The 14156-nt window shown below is 41.9% G+C and overlaps 1 long non-coding RNA gene across 1 annotated transcript; it reads left to right on the top strand.

The window, feature by feature from the left end:
• The first annotated feature begins 2251 nt into the window (after positions 1–2251).
• On the top strand, positions 2252–5170 carry LOC128346423 (uncharacterized). The gene is made up of 3 exons (XR_008316956.1): positions 2252–2426; positions 2683–2757; positions 3599–5170. It is a non-coding gene; the product is annotated as an uncharacterized LOC128346423 (long non-coding RNA).
• The last annotated feature ends 8986 nt before the right edge of the window (positions 5171–14156 follow it).

Raw genomic sequence — 14156 nt, 5'->3', positions numbered from 1 at the left:
CATTTTAGCAGCATATGCTGTCAGGAAATCCATAATCCAGGCATGATGATAATACCTGTTGTTGTTGTTATTAGTTATCATAGCAGTAGCAGGAGCTGTTACATCTTAGCCATAATCAAGCTATGATGTCAACAGCTTTGACTATCCTGCTATTTTGGGCCTACAACTCACATTACTGTCACAGTAGCTAGTAGTCAGGTATGATGGGAATTGTAGGCAACATCTGCAGGAGTTCTTCCTGTTGGAGATGGAGTTGTTTCTGTTGGTGATGCACCAACTATCCTAACGACCACTAGGGGCACTGTGAGTAGAGGTAGTTAGTGAGGGTCTCCTTACTGTTCATTGCTTCCATCTACTCTATGACTCCTGCTTTGACTCCTCAGGTACTTCCTGTAGTGAGTCAGTCCTCCTCAGCGTGGTGTAGTGGTTAGAGTGCTGGACTAGGACTGGGGAGACCCGAGTTCAAATCCCCATTCAGCCATGAAACTAGGTGGGTGACTCTGGGCCAGTCACTTCTCTCTCAGCCTAACCTACTTCACAGGGTTGTTGTGAAAGAGAAACTCAAGAATGTAGTACACCTCTCCAGGCTCCTTGGAGGAAGAGCGGGATATAAATGTAATACTACTAATAATAATCTCTCTCCCCCTACCTATTCATTATGTAGCTGATAGATGGGAGAGGTCTTTCCCAACTCAAATGTACTTCACCAATAAACTAATTTAGTTTAGACTCTACAGTGATTGCCATGCGTGTTACTTCAATCAATCAATCATGTTTATTTACGGTCATAGTCCAAAATTTAAAACATACATAATAATACACATGATATAATATATACATGATATAAACAGAAACATAGACTCATCCTAATCAGCTGTTTCCCGTTTGCATAATCTGGTTTACCATCTGCTGTCTAGAATTCTTAGCTACCTCACAGAACTTAGCAACTTTAAATGTTACTTCCTCCTTCTGATCAGAGAGCAGATAATTGACGTAAAATACATCTGTATGTCCTGGGAAGTCTCTTCTCTTTTAGTATCACTCTAAATTTACCTTCTAGTTCAGCTGAAGGTAGCACATTAAATCTGGCCAGTGTGAACATCCTGCGATACTTTGTAATGGTAATCTTATCCAGGTAATTTGCAGGTTTAGTATTATACATTTGTAGACCTAGGAAAACTTCTTCAGAGATTAAAGATCGATCAGTCTGCACTTCCATATTAGTCTTGCGCGAAAAAAACCCATTTCTAATAAACCATCCAGACTAAAGCCATATAAACTTATTGGCCAGATATTGACTGCTTCCAACTAGAGTTAAATTTATCAATAAAAATGAGGTGAGCAAGGCCTGTAGAAAAGAAAGACAATCTTAACCAGAAGCTGAGAATGGAAAACCACATCCGGGCTTCCATCTTAGGCATACCAGTTTCAACCCTCAATATTACATTGGGAACACATCTAGGGATCTGTAAAATAGATCTCAAACACTTTGTCTGAGCTACCTCTAGAGATATGCAGTTAGTATACGGGCCCAGCTGCGACCCAAAGAGCAACTGAGAGCAGGCTTTAACTATAAATAGCTTAAGAGCTGCTGGTACAAATTGAGCCCCATCTTGATGGAAATATGATTGGGTGGCAAATGCCGTCTGGAGTGGTAGGTTCCTTGGCACTTTGCTAAATAATCATAAACCCCAACAATGAGAAATTATGGTTCTTCATGCCTGGCCTTTAGTTCTCATCTCCTCAGGAATGGAGGAGTGTGTTCACATACCTGTCAAATTTACCCAGAAGTCCCAGCGAGCTATCAAGGAGTACTTCACACACAATTTGGGGTTCTCAGTGCACATTCAAGTGTAGCCCGATTTATGTCTGGGTAAAAGAAAAAAATACACTTTTTGAGTCAGCTCTCCGGGGCAATTTTGAACTTGGAGTAAAGCCTCTCAGTAAACCCACGGTAAAGTCTGCTGTCTGGGAAAGCTTCCAAAAATTGGTAGGAAGACTCCCCTTTGTCTAGAGAATCTAAAAAGAAAGACAGGAGAGACACCAGCAACAGCTACTGAAGAGATGCTGTGCTGGGGCTGGATAGGGCCAGTTGCTAAACCCCTGCTCAATAAAGAGAACCATCACTTTAGAAAGGTGCCTCTTTGATCAGTTAGCAGGGGAAACTGAGCTGGGGACATTCTTGGCTGTTTTGACTTTACTTCCCCAAAGAGGGTAAGGGTCCCCACCTGCCTTCGCTTTCTTCTTGCTGTGAAGTACAACTCCTAGAAAGCACTGCAAGCCTCAAAGAAACAACTAACAGCTGGCTCCTTTTAACCTGAGCATATTGTGGAGGGTGGAGGCATTGAAATCTCTGGCTGCTCTCTTGCATAAATTTCCCATCTCCTGCCTTGGGTAGTGGCTGCTTTTTCTTCTGTGGGAATTTGGTAAGTTTGCTTTCCCAAAGAAAAGAGAAGAAACAAGGGAATCCTTGCCTGGAGAGGGAGGAATACGGGTAGGCAGAGAAAGGAATAGACTTCCCTCATGGCAGGGCAAGAGGTGGGAGAGCTTGGAACTTTCTGCATTTAAAATCCTGGGGTGGGGGATGTCCTTGTGGGAGCCCCTTCTAAGGTTAGGCTTTGTGGAAGCTGCAGAAGAGAGAGAAAGATTTGCAGCCTGACTATTTATTCCTTACATTTCTAGCTGATCTTGGAACTCCAAGTAACCTGTACAGGCTTCTTGAAGCATCTCGGCAAATATGAGGCTCAGAGTCATTTGGTAGGCATGAAATATCTATTAAGTATACCTTTAGACCGCCTGTCACCAAAGGCTCCTGAGTAAACCAATCCAGGTCTCCAGAAAAGCCTTAGATAGTGTTGTTTGTGCTATTTGGCATCCAAATAACTCTGAAATGAAAAGAGGGAAAGACTACAGTGGTGTTGTGTGTTAAGGCAAATTTCAAGTGCTTTGCAATGCCTGGAGAATTGGCAAGAAAAGAGCATTCTCAGCTCAGTCTCAATTCCTAGCCTGTGCCCTAACCCTGACAGAATAATGAGAAATTATGGCCCAGTACTTCAGCAAGCATTACCCATCAGAAAAGCTCCCCCTGATATTGAAATGTGAATGGGTGCTGAAAGAAGTCATTCTAGTCCATCATCAAACATTACCCATCAGAAAGGTTTACTACTGTACTGGAATCTGGTAGGTTAACCAAAAATTGAATTCTTGCCAAGCAGGGAATATTACTGGAATAAAAAATAATAATCCAATAGGCTAAGAAAAAATTTGGTTCATGGGCCACCCCCAATGCCCCTGCAGAGACAAACGCCCCATAAGGGAGATAATTAATACTGTATACTTCATTCAATTCCACCACATCTTCCTGCTCCTGCCTCTACTGTTGGTACCAGAACTAGTGTTTTCCTGGGGTTTCCTCATTATGGTTTTTCCCAACTGCACTGGACTGAACCTCTCGCTCTCTCTGCCATGGGCTCAAATACATGATTGTTCTCTTCATATCTGTAACATTTCTACAGGGTTTCTAAAAATGAGATGTCACTCCCATATTGGAGGTGAATTGATTACTTGTGTTCCTTCTCTTCTATTCCACTTCCCCCAGGAAGAACCTCAGTACACCAATCTGGACTGCTCTCATTTATTCTCGGGCTGCCTATTGTCTGTAGCTATGCTGGTGACATTAACATGGAGGACCAAATATCAACAGGCCCCCCAATAGCCCAACGATCTAAGAAAGGAAGGCTTGTGAGGTACCTTACTAGACAGCAAACACTTCACAGAGAACATATCACATATCAATGCTCAGTCTGTAGCAAAACCTTCAGGAGGAATTCACAACTCACTAAACATCAAACAACTCACACAGAAGAGAAACTATATATGTGTTCCATGTGTGGAAAGACCTTCAGGCGATGCCAAAACCTTACTCAACATGAAAGAACCCACAAAGGAGAGAAACCATATACATGCTTGCAGTGTGGGAAGAGTTTTTCTTCTATCAAAAACGTTACTGCCCATTCAAGAATCCACACAGGGGAAAAGCCATACACCTGTCTGCAGTGTGGGAAAACCTTTAGTCAGAAACAGCATCTTACTGGACATCAAAGAACCCACACAGGGTAGAAACCATATTCATGCTCGCAGTGTGGGAAAAGCTTCACTCAGAAAATTAATTTTAATACACATGAAAGAACCCACACAGGGGAGAAACCATATTCATGCTTGCAGTGTGGGAAAAGCTTCACTCAGAAAATTAATTTTACTACACATGAAAGAACCCACACAGGGGTGAAACCATATTCATGCTTGCAGTGTGGAAAAAGCTTTGTTCACAAAACTTATCTTTCTAAACACAAAAGAACCCACACAGGGGAGAAACCATATTTATGCTCAAACTGTGGTAAAAGCTTTGCTCAGAAATCTGATCTTACTAGACATGAAAGAACCCACACAATGGAGAAGTCATTGTCCTGCCCACTGTGCGGAAAAAGCTTCACTCGGAAACCGCAGTTTACTAGACATCAAAGAACTCATGAAGTGAAGACACCATAGACATGCTTGGAGGGTGGAGAGACTTTCTATCATTAATCAACCCTTCATGCACATGAAAGAAGTCACAGAAGGGAGACATTGTAAAATGCCGGCTGCATTCTGAGCTTTGATGATGAATGAGGACTAAGTGAACATGAGAAAATACACAAAGAAGAGCAAACCTGACTACTTGGAGTTTGGAAAGAGCTTCTGTCACAACACATGCTACTTTTTGCTTCAAGCAGTCAACACAGGCAAAATTTCAGTCTTTTTGTCACCATGTAATTATGACCTTGAGTGTTCTACACTTCTGAGCTGTGGGAGCTTCATCGTCTCGAGCACATTTAAGGGGCTGCTCAATGAGGAACTCCATGGTGGTTTTTATTGTGGTTTTTTAAAAATTGTATATTGAACTGGGTTCAATGTTTTTAAATGCTTTGATTAAAAAAGGAGGAGAAATGTGATCAGAAGCTTTTTACATTGATGGCATTGCAAGCTGGCATTGCAGCTATCATCTTTTGAGGCATCCGAGCATTCAGCAGCAGTGGAATAGAAACGTTTGCTGCTTTTTAGCTGTTTTTTAATCTCAGTATTGGAATGTTTTAACTGTGCTTACTAATAAAGTCACATTATTTTACCCAAATTGTATTTAAGTGGTCCATAGCAACCCTATTTCCAACCATTGCTTGTCCCTTGCTAAGTGAGCCCAAAAGGTGCCTTTTTAGAGAGGTGGTTATCTTTATTTAGCAGGGGGAGAGCAATTGACCTTATCCATCCCCAGCACAGCATCCCTCCAGTGGCTGTTGCTGGTGTACTGCTTAAATAAAAAAATATTGTGAGCCATCTGTGGAGAGGGATTCATTTTATTGATTTCTTTTGTATATCTCTATGTAAACCACTTCGGAAACGTTGGTCAGAGCAGTAGATTCTTCCAGGAAGCCAGTATATTGGGGCATGGTTGTGTTAACTCTTCCCTTTTCTCCCAGCCCAAGGCTGCCCAGCTTTGCCTCTCCAGCTAGTTTTGGATTACAACTCCCATCAACCTCTGCCACAGTGGCCAATAGTCAGAGGGGGATGGGAGTTGTAGGCAACATTTGCGGGTAGGCCAAAGTTGTTTAGCCCTGGCCCAACTCCAAATCTGGTATTCGTTAGGAAGACCCCCTCTGTAGGTTCAGCTTTCATGGAGGGATTTTAAAGCCATGGTAAAGTTTGCTGTTGAGTCGGTTTCGACTCCTGGCGACCACAGATCCTGTGGTTGTCTTTGGTAGAATACAGGAGGGGTTTACCATTGTCTTCTGCACAGCTTACCCTCAGAAACCACCCATGTCTATCAGCATCTTCCTATGTTGCTGCTGCCGCCTGATATAGTTGTAGTAGCAGCGGGGAGTTGAACCGGCAACCTCTGGCTTGCTAATCAAGTATGGCCCTTTATAGTAGTTAACATTTGGTGTGTGACACCAGTAGACTGACAGGGTTTGGTCTCTTACTCACCTGCCCTCAGACTTCTGGTTTGGATTTTATTGGGCAATCCGGAGAAAAGGTTTTTGTGTGTATTAGGACAAGGGAAAATGTCTAGTACATGGAAATCCCTCACATTTCTATTTTCTGTGCTATTTTCTTCAAATAGATCTCTTTTAAAAATCAACAATGCAGTTCATGGGCCCATTTTAGACTGTTGTGATGAAAGATGGATTGTGGCACATGCTCAGTAGGATCACCTTCAGCTGCACAGTGTGGAAATGGCGGCTGAAATAGCGGCTAAGCACCACAGCATACCCTCAGCAACCACCCAACAACCTGCAGAAAACCTCCTGCCAGAAACCCACCCGTGAGAGAGGGGCCGCCCTACTTGGCATTTGCATCCTCTGAGTACTTTGGGAATTAGTGAAGAAAGAAAGGGCCAAATCCGAGAGAGAGAGAGAGAGAGAGAGAGATTCAAGGGAAACATCTAGTACATGTTTTCCTTGAAGTATCAGCTTTTTGCTCATTAAAATGCTATTAATTGTCTTATTTCAGGCTAGGGAGGTGCAAAATGTTGCAGTGTCAAGACGTTTTGTCTTGCAATGGGTGTTTTGAGTCCTTCAAACTTGAAACCAAATGCCCTTTATTTAAAGGGCCTTTTCAAGTTCTGAACCAAGGAACCCCATTGCGATTTGAAACTTTTCATGCACCATTTGGGGCAGCCTGTTTTTCTCTTGCTGATGGGTTTTCTTGCTCTGGCTTCTGATTCTACTTGGATTTGGGGGAAAGGTGATACATTAGTTAGACATCACTGACTTGCCCATTTGTTTTGTGGGTTGGGTGGTAGGTAGCACCCACCATGCCCTACCACGCAACTCAATTTGGTTTCCCTGGGAGCTACCCATAGGGTCTTTCAGGTTTCCCTATTGTTCCCTATGGCTGAAACACTCGAAAGGTTTCGAGTTATGTTTCGTCAAAACAACCAGCAGTTCTGATGAAACGTTGTCACTTTCTGTGTTTTGTTTTCAGCTCGAAATAAAATGCAAAATCTGTTTCATGCACATTCCTATTTTAGATTTTGGTGGTGAAAGATGGATTGTGGCAGATGACGAGTTCTGCTTAGGTCCTGCCCAGGAACATCTTCAGCTGTACAGAAACTGCCTCCTCAGAGAGGGCAATGGTGGCTCAGATGCTTGGAGCTGCCGAGCGGGGCCAGACACCTCCTGTTATATTGGTAACTTGACAACAGAGAGAGAAATTCCTACCTGAAACCCACCCTTGGTGGAGGGGTTTACCCTGCTTGTCATTTGCATGCTGTGAGTGGTGTAGGAATTTAGTGAAGAAATTGTCTCTGAGCATATGCAGAGTTCAGACTTCCTCAGAGGAATAGCTGTAAACCTGGGCAGGACTGAAAAAGGGAGCTAAGGGGGTCTGTAAGGAAACCCAGAAGCCTGATATCAATAATGGAAATAACGGAAGTAATAAACATAAGCAAAGCCAATAAAGCACCAGGGCCCGATGGCTTACCAGCTTTGTACTACAAATCCTTTAAAGATCAATTATTACAGCCTTTGCAATGGACAAGGAATGATATTTTGCAAAGAGGAAATATGCCGGAGTCTTGGAAGTATGCCAACATTGCAGAAATTCCAAAACCGGATCAAGATTCAATGCAAGTTAAGAATTACAGGCCAAGCTCACTGTTAAACGATGACTATAAACTTTTGGCTGCCATTTTGGCAAGGAGAATGAAGATTGTACTAAGAGCTTTTATTGATGAAGTTCAAGCAGGCTTTTTGCCAAAAAGCCAATTAAAAGACAATGTGAGAACAGTCCTGAATGTATTGGAGTATTATGAAAAACACAAGGATATACAGATAGCTATGAACTTTCTAGATGCAGAGAAAGCATTTGACAATGTTTCCTGACAAAGTTTCCTGGCAGTTTATGTGGAGGCTACTGGATGCAATGGGAGTTGGTAATAACTTTACTAGAGCCATTAAGACAATATTTTCGGAGCAATATGCTAAAATTATTATAAATGGGGAACTATCAAATAATTGTAAAATACAAAAAGGAACTGGACAAGGCTGTCCACTTTTCCCATTACTTTTTATAATAATTCTGGAAATGCTTTGAAAATATATCAGAGAAGATGAACATATACAAGGTCCGAAAGTAGGGAAACAGGAGTATAAACTTAGAGTCTTTGCAGATGATGAGGTGTTTTTTCTTGAAAATCATTAGAGAAGGTCGGAAGGCTCTTGGAAAAAATAGAAGAATTCGGCCAATTGGCTGGGTTTTATATAAATAAGACTAAAACGAAGGTGTTGACAAAAAATATGGACCAGAAATCCAAGGACAGACTCTATGAAATAAACGAATTGAAAGTGGAGAAGAAAATTAAATATTTGGGTGTCTGGCTGACAAACAAAAATTCTTTGTTTTCAAATAATTATATCAAAATATAGAATACAGTAAAAATTGGTTTGCAATTATGGACTAGAATGAATTTATCTTTAATGGGAAGAATTTTAGTTGTGAAGATGAATGTTTTACCTAAAATGTTGTTTCTTTTTCAGACTATTCCTATAATTAATACTTTAACCTGTTTCAAGCAATGGCAAAAGGACATAACTAAATTTGTTTGGCAAGGGAAAAGACCAAGAATTAAACTTAAAAATTTAACAGATGCTAAAGAAAGAGGTGGTCTTACCCTGCCAGATTTAAGGTTGTATTTTGATGCTGTTTGTTTAACGTGGTTAAAGGAATGGATAACATTAAGAAATCCCAGAATACTTGATCTGGAAGGATTCGATAGAAGGTTTGGATGGCATTCATATCTGTGGTGCAATAAAAGTAAAGTGCATAAAGATTTTCTTAATCACCATGTAAGAAGGAGTCTAATGAGCGTGTGGGTAAAATACAAAAAATGGTTGGAATCTAAAACTCCATTATGGGTATCCCTGATTGAAGCTTTGGCACGTAAAGAGATAAATATGCAATCTGAATGGGGTACCTATAGAGATTTGTTATGTTTTCAAGAGAAGGGCTGTAAATCAAAAAACCTAATTGAAGTAAAAAATTTGGTTAGTAACTGGTTTCAGTACCATCAGCTAAACAAAATTTATAAGAAGGATCTTAAAGCTGGATCTGAGAATCAGATGTCGAGATTTGAGAAGAAATTGTGTGAAAAAGATGAAAAACTAGTCTCTAAGATGTATAAGTTGTTGCTTTTGGAGGAAACAAGAGATGGTGGTTAAAATGACTATGATAAAATGGGCTCAAGATGTGGGTCATAATAGAGAGATGACAGCTTGGGAAAAATTATGGAAAACTGATTTAAAGTTCACTGCATGTTATACTCTAAAAGAAAATCATTATAAGATGATGTACAGGTGGCATTTGCCACCAAAAAATTAGCATTAATGTATAAAAATGTTTCAAACAGATGTTGGAAATGTGGACAATGTGAAGGAACTTTTTTTCATATGTGGTGGTCATGCGGGAAGGGAACGGCTTTTTGGGATGTGATATATAATTTGCTGAAGAAAAATTTTTAAATGACATTTCCTAAGAGTCCAGAATCCTTCCTGCTGGGAATAACTCAAGGAGAGTTTAACATTTTTTATGTATGCAACCACGGCGGCTAGAATAGTATATGCGCAGAAATGGAAGGACAATAAAATGCCCTCAAAAGAAGACTGGTTGATAAAATTTTTGGAATATGCTGAGATGGCAAAACTTACAGCACTTATAAGGGATGAAAACTTGGAATGTTTCAAAGAAGATTGGGAACTTTTCTTGCTTTACTTAAAGAACTATTTTTCTAACATGGATCTTTCAGCAGGGTTTGAAATTTAGTAATTACAGCAGGTTGTGTAGGGTAGAATCGAGTTGCAATGTGGAGTATATATCTTTTGAATTACTATAGCAATGGTTTATATGTATAGCTAACATGAACCATGCAGACTGGTAAGCGGAAAGTCAATATTTACTTACAATATTTACTTAATTAAATGTAATTGGATGGTTAAGATACTGTAAAAACCAAAAAATTTTTTAAATGCAATAAAGATGCATCTATTCACCCAGGCTTTTAATTAAATATTATTTTTAACATTGTTTTAATGATGTTTTAAATTTTAAATTGTTGTAATTTTTTTAACTTCTACTGTATCATTTATTTTGTCTTAACTAACTTTAAGTTCTCTGTTTGTTTGCTTTGTAGTAAACCACCCAGAGACGTAGGTTTTGGGTGGTATAAAAATGTTAAATTAATTAACTAAATATATCTGGAGGAAAATGACCTTCAAGCGGTGATACATAACACCTAGGCTTCACTACTGTCTGTAATGCACTCTGTGTGGGGCTGCCTTTACTACAGTTGATGCAGAATACATCCCACCAATGGCTCCTGCTGTCCACCGTCTCTGCTTCTTGTGCCCACTTTCTTCACAGCTCTATGTTTCCTGGTGTTAAGAAAGGCAATGCCTCAGGCCACCACCGTGCCTTCTGCAAGGGCCAATCTTCTCTCTCCAATAACCTCCTAGACTTCTTTGAAAGTGTCCACAAGCAGACAGAGAGTGGTGATCCAGTGGGTACTGTATACTTGGACTTGTATTTATCATATTTCCATACCACCTTTGTTGGGGTTTGATTATTTAGCCAAGCACCAAGGAAGCTACCACTCCAGTTTAGAGTGCAGAGTTTAGTTGTTGCAGCTATTTAAGTAACATGCATGGAGATCACTTCAGAATCTAAACTAAATTGATTTATTAGTGAAGTACATTTGAGATAGGAAAGACCTATCCTATCTGCCAGCTACATAATGAATAGGCAGGGAGAAAGAGAGATATGTTTTTCTCCAGGAGGAAAGGAAGAGGACGAACTTACAGGAAGTACCTGAGGAGTCAAGGCAGGGGTCATAGAGTAAAAGAAAGCAGGGACAGGTAAAGGAGACCCATAATAGCTACTTCTGCTCTCAATGCCCCTAGTGGTCATTAGGATAGTTTGGTGCAAAAGGCTGATGCACTGGAACTCCATCTCCAAATGACTTACATCTGCCCCCCCGCCCAGGTGGTGAACATAAGTTAAAACACAACAAATATAAAAGAAGGATAACATGAATAAAACAATTATGTTATGAAACCAATTAAAAGATGGAGAGACAAATGCACCTTAAGGGTCTTTTTAAAAAGATCCATAGATCAAAATACTATTATTTTAACAGGCAGTGTCTTTTAAATTTTTTTAAAAAATAATGCATTTGATCAGGTTCTTCACAAAAAGATCACGAACAAGTTTAGTGGCTATGGAAAAAGAGGACAGGCCTTCTAATGGAATGGTAGCTGGTAGAAGAACAGAAAGCCGGGAGTAGGAATAAATGGGCAGTTTTCCGATGGGAGGGATGTGCAGAGTGAGACCCCCACCTCCCAGGGACGTAGCGAGGTTCCTGGTGGCCAGGGGGGAAATTGGAGCTATGGGTGTGTGTGTTGCCCCAATGCCCAAGCCTGCATTTGACATCAGATTCAAGGGGTGGGGCAACCTAACCCTCCCCCATGCAAGCCTTCCCCTCCACTGTCTCACGTTCTGTGCAGAGCGGGAGGGTGGCCAGCAGCAGTGCCAGCTCAATGGCCTGGAGGCAGGCTGGGTGCGGGGCCATGGGGGTCACCGTCCTCTTCAGGGGGGCGGTGGCGCCAGCATGGCTGTGGCAGCCAAGAGTGTCAAGGGTGGCGAGTGGCGGTCCACTGCCTGGGAGGAGGAACTGCGGGGGGAGGGAGGCGAAAGAAAGCCCAGCCCCAGTCCGCTTCCTCTCTTCCCATCACGCTTGGAAAGAGCACCCCCACCGGCTGCAGAGCAACCTTGCCCAATGGACCCTATGCCCATGCCTGGGGGCCTCTCAAACCCTGTGGGCCCAGGTGCAATCATCCCCCCTTGTCCAATGGAAATGATACCCCTGCTCCCTCCAGGATTAGGACCGGTGCTTCTTAACTTGTTCATGAATAATCTGGCATTAATGGTGAGGTGGCCAGCCTTGCTGATGACAAAAAGTGATTCTGGGTGCTGACAAAAGATTGTGAAGAGCTTGAAAGGGATCTCTCCTAGCTGAGTAAAATGGCAGATGCAGTTCAGTGGAAGTAAGTGGAGGATGATGCACACTGGGGCTAAAAATATCCACCAACTTCACATATTCACTGATGGGGCCTGATCTGGCAACCCATCCTCAATATTTCATATGCAGCTATTGAAATGGCAACAGGTCAAGCCTCAAAACATGAGATTGTGCCTGCATGGAAACCACTGGAGCTACTTCTCTGAAATCAGGGAGGCCTCAGAAGCTTCTTCCATGCCCTGCAAGGAAAAGGGAGGCATTTCTTTTCCTACCAGGAAAAACAAAAGTGTATTATTGGGTAGGCATGACTCTGAAAAGTGTGTGTGCAAAAGCCCCACATTTCTCCTCCTGCAGTTTGGGTGACATCATGGCCAGCAGAGAAACTACAAGGCCTGCAACTTTTCTCCAGCTCTAAGAAAAAAACACACCAGAAAAACAATGTTGATGAAAAAATATTGGAACCTTATTTATTTAACATATTTGTCTACCACCCACTCCCAAAATCTCTAGGCAGTTTACATCAATAAAACAAACCGAGAAATTTTAAAACATATAAAAGTTCAAATTAAAATAACTACACCATAAGAACTGCTCAATAACTAAAAGGTGAAAAAGCTTGGCTGAAGAGATGTGACTTCAGCTGTTTCCTTAAAGCTAACAAGGACAGACCAGCTCTAATCTCAGTTGCAATTAAATTGCAATTAAAGATGCAATTTAACCCACTATTACCAAGTGACAAAGTGGTGGTCTCAGCCAGGGGTGTAGCTATAATTGAGCGATAGGGTTCAAAGTACCCGGGCCACCCAGCTCGAGAGGACCCCCCAGCTCCACTCCTCCCTATTTTCTTATCACCCTCAATCTGAGGAGGCCGCTGGGGAGAGGGGCAATCACAGGCCACCTCTCCCCTATCTACGTCTCTGGTCTCTACAGCACACTGTATGCATGTTTCCTCAGAAGTAAGTTTCATTATATTACTCTCAGGAGAGTGTGCTTAGAATTGTTGCCAAGTCAAGGAAAGGGAATGAATGGGTGGGATCTGCTTGACCAGCAATTAGTAATCGACCACATGAAACATTGTTTTTGTTGGAAGTTAAGGACTTTGTGCTGTCTCTTGTCTCAGACAGTGGAGGACAGACTGGTGAGTCACAGGGCTAGAGGGTCAAGACATTGGTCATCCCTTCTCCACTGCTCTGATACTATCCCTTTGATATGTAGATTGCTAATCTCAGGGACTAACTTCCTTCCTCTCCTCTCTTCCCTACCTGCCCTTCTACCTTGCAACATGGCAAGCCTCTCTTCCTGCACCATGTGTGCAGAGAGGATACAGAATCCATCTGCATCCAGCTAGATAGATAGATTAGAGATCTTAACTCCTCACTTTCCTATCTAGAATGGAGTTCCTTAATAAATGCCTTATATATTGATTTGAAACTATGAATTGGCTCCAAGTTACTTTACTCTCAGCATACCTGCATGCCTAAGTAAATTCCACTGTGTTGTGCCTCTGTGCACTTTGCTATAATGAGAAAGGGATTCTCTTACCACAGAGAATTTCCAACACATATGAAGGTTTCAATAGCTGCATATGAAGGTTTGCCAGCTCAGGCCCTATCAGTGAATATGTGAAGTTGGTGGGTATTTTTAGACCTAATGTGCATCACTTTCCACTTACTGAGAGGCGGAACCAGGGTGGGGCAGGCAGGGCACGTGCCCTAGGCACCATCCTGAAGGGGGCGCAGTTTGACTGCCCCACCACCACCACACAAATTTTAAAAGCCCGCTGCTCACCGCTGTGGCTGCTGGCGGACCTGGCACTCGCACCCCCCCACACACACTTGTACAGGCGCAGGCAGCAGCGGTGCACTCATGATGAGTCATTACGAGATCTCCGGTAGGCGGGCGCTCCCATTGGCTGCCATAAGAGCTGCTCAAGAACTAAAAGGCTAAAAACTTGGCTGAAGAGATGTGACTTCAGCTGTTTCCTATATATATGTCTTTATTTATGACCCAAGGTCAGCATAACATGATATAAACAAAACATCTCATAACATAG

This window comes from Hemicordylus capensis, chromosome 2 (genome assembly GCF_027244095.1).
Source record: "Hemicordylus capensis ecotype Gifberg chromosome 2, rHemCap1.1.pri, whole genome shotgun sequence".
NCBI classification, from domain to species: Eukaryota; Metazoa; Chordata; class Lepidosauria; order Squamata; family Cordylidae; genus Hemicordylus; species Hemicordylus capensis.
Note: the sequence above shows the minus strand (reverse complement) of the source record. Positions and strands in the feature narration are given on the sequence as shown.